Source organism: Dermacentor albipictus, chromosome 1, assembly GCF_038994185.2.
Source record: "Dermacentor albipictus isolate Rhodes 1998 colony chromosome 1, USDA_Dalb.pri_finalv2, whole genome shotgun sequence".
NCBI classification, from domain to species: Eukaryota; Metazoa; Arthropoda; class Arachnida; order Ixodida; family Ixodidae; genus Dermacentor; species Dermacentor albipictus.
In genome coordinates, this window is record NC_091821.1 from 196,610,053 (window position 1) to 196,623,505 (window position 13,453).

The 13,453-nt window shown below is 46.4% G+C and overlaps 1 protein-coding gene across 1 annotated transcript in view; it reads right to left on the reverse strand.

Annotated features, from left to right (window-relative positions):
• Positions 1 to 5,730: 5,730 nt before the first annotated feature.
• LOC135903126 (hemicentin-2-like) overlaps positions 5,731 to 13,453 on the reverse strand; it is a 578,389-nt gene continuing 570,666 nt past the window's right edge. Inside the window, exon 17 of the transcript XR_011511029.1 lies at positions 5,731 to 6,633. The gene's annotated coding sequence lies outside the window, so the exon portion shown is untranslated. The remainder of the gene's footprint in view (positions 6,634 to 13,453) is intronic.

Genomic DNA, 13,453 nt, shown 5'->3' on the forward strand with positions numbered 1-13,453 from the left:
ATGAGAAGGGTGCCGCGGTCACCACACCTCCCCTATCTAGACACCCTACTACAGTGACGTTCCTGTAATTTCGCAATGACTTGGTGTTCACTGGAATACGATATCAAGGATCTTTTGCTGTTGCGTAAGCCTTTTGTATATTGTTTAACGGATGTACTGTTTAGTTTCCCCAAGCTTGTGCACAGCCGCAAAGCTTGCGAATCGCTCAGAATTGTCCATCGAAAAGATCCTGGGTATTAATATATGAAGTAGGGGGTGTGCGAATATTCGAAACTTTCGAATAACGGATCGAATATTGTTCTATTTGATTCGGTCTTCGAATCGAATAGTCACTATTTGTAAATGCTAATATTTTTCGTATACTTTTCGAATATTTCAGATCATCATCATCATCATCATCATCATCGTCGTCGTCGTCGTCGTCATCATCATCATCATCATCATCATCATCATCATCAGCAGCAGCAGCAGCAGCAGCAGCCTGGTTACGCCCACTGCTGGGCAAAGGCCTCTCCCATACTTCTCCAACTACCCCGGTCATGTACTAATTGTGGCCATGTTGTCCCTGCAAACGTCTTAATCTCATCCGCCCACCTAACTTTCTGCCGTCCCCTGCTACGTTTCCCTTCCCTTGGAATCTAGTCCGTAACCCTTAATGACCATCGGTTATCTTCCCTCCTCATTACATGTCCTGCCCACGCCCATTTATTTTTCTTGATTTCAACTAAGATGTCATTAACTCGCGTTTGTTCCCTCTCCCAATCTGCTCTTTTTTTATCCCTTACCATTACACCTATCATTCTTTTTTCCATAGCTCGTTGCGTCACCCTCAATTTAAGCAGAACCATTTTCGTAAGCCTCCAGGTTTCTGCCCCGTACGTGATTACTGGTAAGACACAGCTGTTATACATTTCTCTCTTTCAGAACGTCAACTGCAGCCAATTAAACATGAAAATGGAGCAAAAATAGGGTAAATTTTTACGCCCGCGGGGATAGTATAGAGGTTTGAACTTGTGTTGACGGGCAGGCGACGTCTCCTGGGTAGGCATACGTTAAAGACTATGGGCAACCAGCGCTGAAATTTCGCGTGCCGACAGCAGCGCCGTGACACAAAGCCTAGGGAGCGGTGGACTACACATGCTACGATTTTGCATCAGCAATTTCACCGCTCATTTTGAAGCGCATATGTCACTTGCTGACCTGTCAGGGCACTGCCGTGCCAGAACGTAGCAGCACATGAGCTCTTCGCAACCCGTACGCCTATAGACAGAACTTGGCTGGGCGCGTCGGCCTAAGCAAAGGTTAGTGCAATCGTTAAATATGCCGTGCGGTCTTCGTGACATCCCTACCTGACGGTGTCAGCATATTTTAGTTACACACTCAAGCCGCCGTAGCGTTTCCTAGCCAGCGCTGGTTCCCCATACAGCCTTTATTCGCACTCTCCGAAGAACCATGTGCATGCGAAGAAACTACTTGTTTGCTCCTAATTGTCCATTTGTGTTTTAATGCGTAGGCATTCTTTGGCGAGTACTCCAGCAAAATCTGTCACGCTAAAAATGCAATGCCTTGTATCTGCACAACAATGCATAATTTGCGAAGTTATGACATTTAATCGTTATAATAGTGTAAATGTAAATGATTGCTAGCATTGTGAGCGATAAGGAACAAATAAAAAAAAGAACTGACCAGAGATAGTTTTGTTGGCAAAGTCATGTCCGTAACGCGAAAGGCATGACACCCTAACTATAGGGCTCCATAGAAAATGCATGGGGAAGCCTATGGTAACGGTGGGATAACTGAAATTTGGCGGTCGGCCAACTTAAAATTTGGGTAGGATCAACTTGAAATTTGGGCATGGGCAAACTTCTTGGAGGGTGGTCCAACTTCTCATTCGGGAGTGGGCTAACTTACATTTGAAGACCTGACTGAATTTCCAGGTTACGTGAGAATAAAAGATGTAGACGGCTGGAAATAGGAAGAATAGGATTGCCCCATGTGTGAAATCTGATGAAAGCACTCAGACACAAGAGTTTCTGAAGAATTAGCAACTTTTGCAGGACCGTTGTTACTTGCCCGTACGAATGACACCAAAAAGAAGACAACGCTTACCTTTAACGTCCAAACGTGTATATCAACATACTCCTATCTTTTTTATTTGGACATTTTATACAAAAGCTTACAGTGCTGCCTTCGAGTCGCTGGATATCGACCATCTTCGAGGTTCTTGCCTGACGAATCTTTGCTATCAGTCCTGCGACGTAGACCACATGAAAAATCGGTAATCGAGATTAGAGAACAAAATCCCTACCCTGGCCGAGAAAGGACACCACCTTACATTTCAGTGGCTTCCTAGCAGACTTGTACGTAATAAGTTGCATCTAATTAATCACTAGCAATTGGTTATGTTTCTTGGTAATTTTGTAATTTAACGATTACGTTGTATACTCAGTAAATCGAACTTTTATTCAATTACTTTTTTCAGTAACCAATTACATGTAGCCAGTTACACTTTTGACAAAACAAGCTCTGACATGCGAGGCAGCTTGGAACACCTAATTTGGCTAGAACTACAGAGACCGAAATGATAAAATCATGTACATGGGTTACCTCCTACCTGCAATCAGCGTCCTGCAGCTGCACCTCGATCTCCTGAACATGGAACGCTTGCAGATTAGCCCACTTCTCTTGGAAGTGCGGCCTCTGAGCTTTTCTTTTATAATAACTGTCTTTCCCTCTTTTCTGAAAGCGCTTATCGGCGGCCTTCATAGGCCATCAAGAGCTGCTGTTAAATTGTTCTCCGTTTTGTGCAATTTATGACTCCTCTGGTTTAGAGAAAAGCTTTTGGCCAATAAACGCACTTTTTTCTACCTGTTTGATATTACGTGACTTATATGCACCTTATTAGTTACTGATACTTATTGCGCGAGACGGGAAACAAACAACACAAAGAGAAAGAACACGAAGAACGCTTTTGGGCTCAAGCTTGCTTCATGTTCCTTCTGTTTTTCGTGTAGCGCAATAAGTGTCAGTCCCTAATAATGAAGCAACTAGGCTCTCAATATGCTCTGCTCATATACACCTATTGTGTGGATTTCATCACACGAACAGTATTCACCTTTATATCTTCCCTCCCCCCTACCTCACCCGCATATCTCAGTGTAGGGTATGCAAACCGTATTTTTGGTTCTGGTTAACCTCCCTGCCTTTCCTCCTTCTTCTATCCCTCCCCTACCTGAAAGCCATATGAAAGTTCTGGGTCAGATATGCCATGATTGCAAAGGATATACAGTACAAACTTTGGGCCTAAGTTACCTCTTGCTACGTCTGAACACGGCCAAGGGCAATAATTAGACGTTTATCACGAGGCAACCACGCTCATTCATCAGCGCCTATCCAGAAGTCAACGCCACGTTGACGCCGACAGCTGACAGGTCAGCAAAAGACCCCTCGACCTCGACCTGACAATATGAAATATTTGATGAAAAGAGCCAACGTGGGAACGACTTCGACGTCGGATTGCTAGGTTGCTAAATATGCGGGGGCGAAGGTACAACATTAGAGGCGCTCTTCGGCGGAATGGTGCAATATCGCGGGAGCGATATTGCGACCGATTCGACGATTGTGATTGGCCGCGATTCAGTCATCAGATTCCCTAGTCTAGTCAGCTAGGGAAAACGGCGGTATTAAGCGCGGAGACTTTCGGGACAGTGAGAGGGGGATAACGTGTCCTGATGTGAACTGAGACGTTTAAGATGCTCCTATACATGGAGTGTGCATCCGTATCTGGAGCCAGTGCAAATAATGTAAGATAAACTCTTTTTCCTTCATTCCTACTACCGGACGTACTCGTCAATGGGCTTGGTGGGTTCCTGGTCCGAACGCCACCTCGAGTCGCAATACATTACTGTCGGCTTAACTGTCGGCGTAAAACGGAAAGAGGGTAGGATGACGCAACTTAGGAGTTTCCTCTTTTTCCCGTCGAAGTAGCGATTATTCGAAAACAAAAAGAGGGGCGGGGAGAGGGGGAGTATGGAAACGATAGCGACACCTGCTATATCGCGCCTGCCGATTGAGAAATATTTGATCCAATTACCTTCAGCACTTGTCATGCCTTGTTTATTGTCGTAAGGCGATTTATCAAGATGAAGAAGGTCAGTTAATTGAAGCACCCACCTAAGGCGGGTAATCACTGCAGGAACCATCAAAGGAGTGGCGCCTTAACGTGAGCAACTGTTCGCCATTCGCACTGGGGCGACGTCCAGGTGAGTTCTAACCGTGTGCAACGCGTCTGAGTAGGGAAATCCGCGCGGCACGGTAACGTCATACTTAGGGAATAGTGGCAAGAAGTCTGTGGCGATGCTGCTCGTTACCGTGACAGCAGTGCGATCTTCATGTGACAGAGGACAGCTGCTACGTCTTTTTTCGTAAAATGTGTCCGAGTTGATTCCTCAAAAGCCCTGGGCACCTGCTCGCGTACGATGCTCACTAGCTACGTTTACATGGGCCCGATAAAGTTGGCTCGAGTCTGCTTGTCGGACTGAAAACCGGTCGTCGGGTTCATGTAAACGCTAGCGGGTGGGATCGAGGAAGCGTCGAGGCGAGTTCGGTCAATCCGCTTCCAAGGGGTGGGTTAGGGTGTCTCGAGGCGCTCCTCCTTCACCGCTGCGTAGAAGAAACGAATCGAGGCACCCTATAGGGTGATTGATTGTTGATTCACTCGACCAATACACTTGGCAAGATGCATTTAAGCGCAGTCGAGTCAGGCTGCCGGGTCAGCTCGACTTCTGACTCGATTCGCTCGCGTGGACTTTGTGACTGAAGCTACTGCGCCTCACTCGTTAAGCAGAGCCGCCGCCACCACCACCACCACCACCTCTGTTGTTGATCCGGATCCGAGGTCACTACCTGCCCTAAGTAGATGTATTTATTCTCTTACCACTTACAGTTCCTTGCTACCTATCGTAAACTGCTGTTCTCCCCCCCCCCCCCCAAAAAAAAAACTGTTAAACATTAATTTAGTTTTCTGCAGATTAATTTTCAGACCCACCCTTCTGATTTGCCTCTCCAGGTCAGTGAGCATGCATTGCAATTGGTCCGCTGAGTTACTAAGCAAGGCAATATCGTCAGCGAATCGCAAGTTACTAAGGTATACTCCATTAACGGTTATCCCCAATGCTTCCCAATCCAGGTCTCTGAATACCTCGTGTAAACACGCTGTGAATAGCATTGGAGAGATCGCATATCTCCCTGCCTGACGCCTTTCTTTATTGGGATTTTGTTGCTTTCTTTATGGAGGGCTACGGTGGCTGTGGAGCCGCTATAGATATCTTTCGGTATTTTGACATACGGCTCGTCTACACCCCGATTCCGTAATGCCTCCATGACTGCTGAGGTTTCGACTACATCAAACGCTTTCTCGTAATCAATGAAAGCTATATATAAGGGTTGGTTATATTCCGCACATTTCTCTATCACCTGATTGATAGTGTGAATATGGTCTATTGTTGAGTAGCCTTTACGAAATCCTGCCTGGTCCTTTGGTTGACAGAAGTCTAACGTGTTCCTGATTGTATTTGCGATTACCTTAGTAAATACTTAGCAAGCAGAGCCGCTGCGGTACGAATATGTGGCGCAAACGACGAGTCGCCGTCGCGTGCTCGTGGGCCCCGCCGACCTTCTACTGAAGACAGTCAGCAGGGCGTGGACAAAGGACGACGCACGGTGCGAAAAGTATACTTTATTGATATCAACACACTTTTTTGTTAATTATTTACACAGCAAGGAGATAAACTGGTTAAACAGCAAAACAAAGGCGTAAGGCACGTTCCCACAAAACAGTAATATGTTTTTTTTTTCTCAAAACATTAACGAAATTGATGGCGCCGTACCTTTGTATGCACATTACGCAAATATCACTTTTACAGCTTACGTTTATCAACAAGAGAACAAAGAATATCCACGAACTAACATGCACACACACACGTAGATATACCTATACACCGTCTGAAAGCGGCCGTTTAGACCGTGAAAGAGGGGCTGGGTGATCCAACGATCCAACAAACGTACATCAACGACATCGGCTTTTGTACAAGGAGGGTTGTGCCTCGTGCACACGGGCAAAGAGAGTGCGGGTAACTGACGCTTGTAGATGTAGATATGGTATATATGTATATACATATATATGTTACTTCTGTGTGTGTGTATATATAGTATTCTTATATTTGATTCTCTTTTAACAGGCTTCAGAGACCGCACATTGAGCTGAGTCGCGGCTGAAGAGCGATTCAACCACACCGGCGAACACTGCGCTGAGAGCGGAGCCCTGCAGCGGCTCGCAGAGGCCACGTGTCGCAGCACCGTCCGACGCAGAACACAGTCAGCTTCTTGCGAGAGTTCCTTCTTTTTTTTTCTCCCTCCCTTGCACCGAAAGGAAAACGGGCGCCGCCGCTTTTTCTGAACAGTTGGCTTTGACACCTGCCCGGGCAGTGGGCGCTGGAAACACAGAACGAAGGGGCAGCGCGCGGCCGGGTTATCGATGGGGTGGTCACGGTGGTCACAGATGCGGGTGCCACCCGCGGCATCGGGCAAGACAGCGAACGGGCCGCAAACGCCCATGCCACTGGGAATAAGACGCTGGAAAAAAAGAAAGATAAACGTGTACACAGTAACTGATGACCTCACCTTTCTTGCCAGCGAAAAGCAATGCAGAAGGAGAGCACAGAACAAAATGATTACGCAGCTTGAAAGCGCGCTGCAACGGCCTCCAAGTTCCTTCGGCTTTCTCCATGGCGGCCCTGTTTACATTAATTCACCACAACATCGTCCATTCTTTTTTTTTTTAATGGGCAACTCTATAATACGCTGTTTTGAACTTTCATATGTTCCTATCCACATCGCGGATAGGAACATGCGGTCTACGGGGCTTAACGATAGACTTTAAGAACGCCGCCCACTGCCACTCTATAGTGTACGCGTTTTGTTAGTGCTCGTCTCGCTTTCTCTCTAATTCGCCCTTCCGCTCTCTTCCTCTTTTTATCCCCCTTAACCCTTCCCCCCCGTGCAGGGCAGCCAACCGGAACTACCTCTGGTTAACCTTCCTGCCTTCCTCTGTATTCTCTCTTTCTCTCTTGGAAGTAAGCCTGCTACTCTGGAATAACGTATAGGCAATGAGAAGCATAGATACCGAAAAGACGATTCTTGACAGGCTCGTGATACTAGCGCTCCGTTAAAATTTACTTGAATGTACATGTGACCATAAATTAGGGACATGAACAACATGCGCCCCTAGCAGACGCACACAAGCTGGAAACAGCGGAGGTGTTCGCGGCAAAGCGCCGTTTCACTTAGATGAAGTGCTTATTCGTTAAACAAAAATATTTGGAAGAAATAGAGAGGCCTAGCGCCACCTCCTACATGAGCGGAATTGCTTATCGCGGCCGAAAACCTGTTCTAAATTGCCTGCGAGGCCTTTTTGCGCAGTGATAAACCATCTGCGAAGAAAGGCAGTGTCAATTGGAATATTGCACGGTATTTACAAACTTAAATGAATCGGCTCTGAGCTTTTCGTAGTTAACAGCGCATCCCAAAACGACCAAAAAGTTGTTCCGAAATTGCTCTCGATCTGCATAACACAGTCACAAGAATCAACGCTATACATAAGACTGTATATCTGTGTGAGGCGCTGTCATACACATCTGTGAAATCGCCGAAAAAGTCACACATGGTGTCAATGTCATACAGAGAGGCATACAGCGTCACATGGTGCATGCATAGAGTCGTATGGTCAGTCTGTTGCACAATCCGGGCGGCGGCTGAGCGCCTTCGACGAAAAGCAATTAAACTACTTGCTTGTTGTCATCTGGTTGGTTTTCCACGAGCAATGCCAGCTTTTTTCTCACGGTGCCGAGAGTCAGCTCGACCCCTGCACCGGTACGTGGTTTGCCGGCTTTCCGGTTCTGTCTAAATTCGTATATTATAAGCTGCATCTCAAACACTCTGTCGAGCGTTCATACATACATACTAGTAAAAGGAACTGTCACAAGCGCGTTCCTTCTCGCTTACTGATCGCCGTTATGTTGCGAGACAGAAGCATCCTATCACTTTTTTTAGCTTTCTACTTTAAGCCCGAGCCCGGTATCCGACATGTCCGCCGTGATTGAAGCGATGTCGTGTCATGGAGTTAACCTATCAAATTGTTCCGCTTTCATTGATTTGCACCGCCCCATCACGTTTCCTTGGCATTTGTTTTGTAGCGCGTAAACTCATCAGCGTTGCCTTCCATCACCGTTACAGTGGAATCACAAGATTATGGTTATCTGATTGCGCATGCAACCTGCATAGTTGATTTCGCGCGAAATGGACATAAGCCTGGTCGAATGGGATCGCACGTACAGGCGATAGAAAATCAAGCTCACCTCAGCATAGAACGAGAGTGAACTCGAATCCCTCGACCATCGCCTACTGTAAGATGTTATTGTTTCTCGCAGCTCCGTATTCGCGAAACAAGTTCTGCGAGGAAGCAACTATAGCTCCCCAGGCGCGGTTAGTAAATTTAAGATTTGTACGACAGGCGTCGCTCCCTTGCAGGCTCGTTGGCCATGCCCAGAGGCTGCGTATAGATAATAAACACCGGAAGGAAACCGACAACAAAGGAGAGCGACGCTCGGCTAAGCACAACGTCACCCGACGGCGGCACGAGGCGTCTGTCGCCTACCGATCGCTGTCGGTCGGCGGCGCGTATCGGCTTGGGCGGCACGTCACATACGCGCGATCAACGAACGGTTCCGGAGCGACAGCAAGGCGCCGATGAGGAGCATTGCATGGAGTAGCCGTGTACACGACGTGCATAATTGTCGCAAACAGGCTGCCTCTCTCGGCAGGATGCATATTGATGAGCGGCCGGTCGCCGTGCGTTGCACGGAAAGCAGCCGAGCGCGCGTCCGCTGGTGGCTGCATGCATGCATGCATGAATAGCGAACGGTGGAAAACGGCCTTCAGGGCGACGACGCCGCGCCAGTCTTCGGAGCAACGTGTTGTTTTTTTCCCTACCAGCTTTTGCTTGCCTCTCGAGCGTACCTCCGGATGATGACGAGCATCGGGGCGGACGCCTGGTTTGTCGACAGTCTATAGAATACTAATGGTTCATAAATTATAATTGCGGAGAAAGGAACTCCACAGGCTCAAATGACTTTTTCATTCCTTCAACTCAACGATTGTGAACAGCAGTTGTGGGCCCCAGACTCCTCGATACGTTGACTATCACGTAACTTTGAGGCGGCCCTTCTCTGGTATACTTGATGACAACTTTGAGTGACCTTCAGTGCCATCTGGAAAATCGCAAATCCTTGGACATTACCCCAGTCCTTCAGAATACAAAGGTTTCCTACAAGCTGAAGAAGCATGTCAATTGTCTGGGGTAGTAGTAGCACCGGCGCTGCATGCACTTTATTATTTAGAATTTGTTTCACGAACTCGCTAACCTAGCAGACAGCACGTGCAGCCCAGTCAATGTAGCACTGGTCCATAAAAAGAAAGACGAGTACGACGAGGCGCGGTGCATGTACACCAACCACGCCTCGGTCAACGCCGTGGTATGGTGCGCAAGATGAACTCTACGAAAACCGTCAGCATTTGTCAGACTCCACTGCAAGTATTATATGATAGCTTGCGCGTAGAGGACGTGCTGAAGCACTAATGTGTATCGTTAGTGTGGTGTACCGGCCTTCGTTGTTCTTTATCCTTTCTTTAAATATGAACTGAAAGGAGATGTTAAAAATTGAATTATGGGGTTTTACGTGCCAAAACCACTTTCTGATTAGTGGAGGACTCCGGAAACTTCGACCTCCTGGGGTTCTTGAACGTGCACATAACTCTAAGTACACGGGCGTTTTCGCATTTCGCCTCCGTCGAAGTGCGGCCGCCGTGGCCGGGATTCGACCCCGCGACCTCGCGCTCAGCAGCCCAACGCTATAGCCACTAAGCAACCACCATTATTGGCGCCGGCTACTCGCCCTGCAAAGCGACGACCACCAGACCCAGCTCCGGGCCGTCCAGAGGGCTCACGAAAGGGCGGAGGCTCACGGGCTTCCCGTCCCAACGTGGGTGCGGCCCGCGACCCCTGCCGCCCACTAAACCAAGAGTGGGTGGGGAGGGGTTCCTCAGGACACATTAAAGTTATTTCCTCCTCCTCCTTGTCACAGAGAAAACGAAACAAAAGCACAAAAAAGTGATATGAACTTGTGACAGTCAAGTAGTGCTCAAATCTGCAAAGTTATACCCACAGAAGAAAGTAGATAGGTCACTAAATGACATACACAGTTCCCTAAGCGAATGAAAGTGGGTTTGTTTAGTATATTGTATGTGTGTTATTTATACTGTTTCTTTTTATGTTATTATATAATTTCCAGCATTAGAAAAAGAACAATAAAAGCAGCCGTAAAGTAGTGGCTAGAATGACGGCTTGAAATCAGCAACCTCACCGGTCGTACCTGCTCGAATACATTTACTTCAATGTCATACTAGAACGAAAGCCTGACGAACGAGCACGATCGGCCCCGTTTCCTGGCTTATAACTGCTGGTCATGATAAAAAAAATTAAGAAAGTGCTGGCCGTGGTCAAAAAAAGATCCCGCGATGCATCTGGCTCAAGGCAGGACACGGCGACAAGTACTACAGCGTACGCCAACAGCTTGGGCTGCCTATTCTTTAGCGGTGCACACATTGCTTCAGATGGAACAGTAGCTAGCCAAACCTAGTTTCAGGACTTCATAAGTCCTGAATATATCTACTGGGTGTTGCTAAGCACGAGGTCGTGGGATCGAATCCCAGCCACGGCGGCCGCATTTTGCCCATCGAAATGCGAAAACACCCGCACACTTAGATTTAGGTGCACGGTAAAGAACCCCAGATGGTCCAATATTGCACAGTCCCCCGCTACGGTGTTCCTCATAATAAGATCGTGGTTTTGGCGCGTAAAACCACATAATTTAATCTACTGGGTGTCTCTTAACGTAACTCTGTAATGGCCAAACCATGACAAAGCTGTGTGAAAATTCAGAAGCACCAATCTTGAATTCCCAAAAAGAAAATCTTTTGATTTTAAAAACAAAGAGAGAAATCATTTTTCAGTAAAAGTTAATTTCCCTAACACCGCACGAACAAACGACGACACAGAGAAAACACGAAATACAATAGTGTTAGGAAAATGAAACCAACTAGCTCAATTGAACCTACAGTAAAAGTTATGGCCACTGCTCTAAGTTTCAGAATCATGAGCACATTTCATCTTCATATAAAGAAGCAAGTATGCATTGCAGTGGCTTCATGAACTGTACAACTTGCATATTACTGTGCGGGCAGGTCTTTCACATTTCCCACGCTGGACATCACATGCAATACGCCGCAACTGTTGTTGGGGGATTTACGTTGCCTTGGACTTGTTTTTGTTTGTTTGTTTCTGGGTGCGGAGAGCTCTTGGAGACATTCACTAACCTAGTTACTTAAAAAACTGCTGATGCAGTGGGTGATTGTTGACATCGATTTTACGGGTGTTTATCTTGGTGCGTCTGCTTAATTCCTCAAGCCTACAGCGCGCGACACGTGACAGCGATAAGCAATCTACGAAAGCCAAACTACCAAGAACCGCCGTACAGGCTATCAATTTGCCTCGCCAAGTCCAACCCAAATAGCTTCCCGAATGTAGCGGCTACCTCGAAGAAACATGACGCATGTTATACTTATGGGCGTGAATGGCCATTACACGCGTCAAAATTAGTTCGTTCGCTGCGTGTTTGAGATGCTGTGGTGCATTTGCGACGTTTCTTTTTTTTTCTTTATTTTGTTCATATTAACGGCGTCTCTTTGAACGTGGAAAGAGCCACAAAAAAGATAGCGCTGCAAAGAACTGAAATTGATGTTTACAAAATGCACTCCAGAAATACTAATAACACAGCGGCTGTAATCAATAAGATAATCAGTTAATAATTACTAATTACTTTACACTGGAGGACACACGCTCCTGCACGGATGTTGCCATTCTTCAGGCGACTGCTAACATATTGGTTGTTTTTCTTTAGTTTGAACAGATGTCTTCTAACTATCGCATGGCGCATATAGCGCAACTCGGCCTGTTTGGGTGAACTAGTTGGACCGAGAAGTCAATTTGTCAAGCAAGTAATGTCCGCCGCTTTAGCTAATCCATACGAAGAGTTCGAACCACGCTCGTTATATGCTCAATGCACGCGGTATTAAAAAAAAAAGACGAAATACTTGTTCGAGCCACACACACAGAGAGACGCACACGCGTACACACATTGGTGCTTTATACTGATGCGTCAAAGTAAAAGGTTACCGTAACGACTGTGTCAGACGCCTATGTGAAAAAACGTTTGCTAAACTGTTCTTTGCATGGCGCCGTGTCGGTAGGCTCGTGTTGGGGTCAATACCACACAGGTGCCGCAGTTGTTACGGACACAAATGGTTCAGACACAGTAAACGTGTTTAGGTGACGGTCAGCAGCGAAAAAAGATAGACGGACTTTGTGTAATTACCGCCCATGCATAGATGCGTCGCTGCTTGTCGTAATTATAGCCTAAAGTTAACTCAAATCCAGCCGTAGCTAACGACATACTGCATTTCTTGTTTCTGCGAAGCCGGAATAGACACATACGGGCATATTTATATCGTTAAATGCTTATAAGGAGATGTTGGATTTTTCAGGTGGCGCATGCATTTCGTCCTACGCTTGAGCGAAGAGCGCTAATTAGCCGATGACACTTTCAAACGACACCTCCTTTCAGACATGCGGCTTACAAACCCGACTGTCCACGATGGGATAGTGCAAAGGGAAAGCTGTGCAAAAATGTAACTGCACAACACTGCTAGCCACACACGACTTAGTAAGGATGCCAGGCCCATGTTCAACCAAAACGTTGCAATGAAGTGTGGAAAATAGCGAAATGATGAACGCTATTAAGATCACCACGTCTCTTCTCACGCGTGCCACATGGATGTCTAAAGCACATAAGTCTCTAGCGTATGGTTATGTGCAATAATGTAATTATGCGTAAGAGCCCTCATTTTGGGAAGGCTGTGAGCCTCCGAAAGTTGCCTTTCATTGCGGCACCATCTTAAAAATCATAAATGGAACAAACAAACAAACAAACAAACAAACAAACAAACAAACAAACAAACAAACAAACAAACAAACAAACAAACAAACAAACAAACAAACAAACAAACAAACAAACAAACAAAGAAACAAACAAACTAACTAACTAACTGGAAAAACCTATACTTTGACGGACCAAGTACATTCATAACTTTAGTAATAAAACAGACGGTCGCTCTGATATAATATATGCCTACGTAATATACGTAAAAACGCAATTTTCCCCTGTCGGGTGTTTCACAGATGTTTCCATCATTTTTATTAAAAGAAGAAAATTTGCTTTCC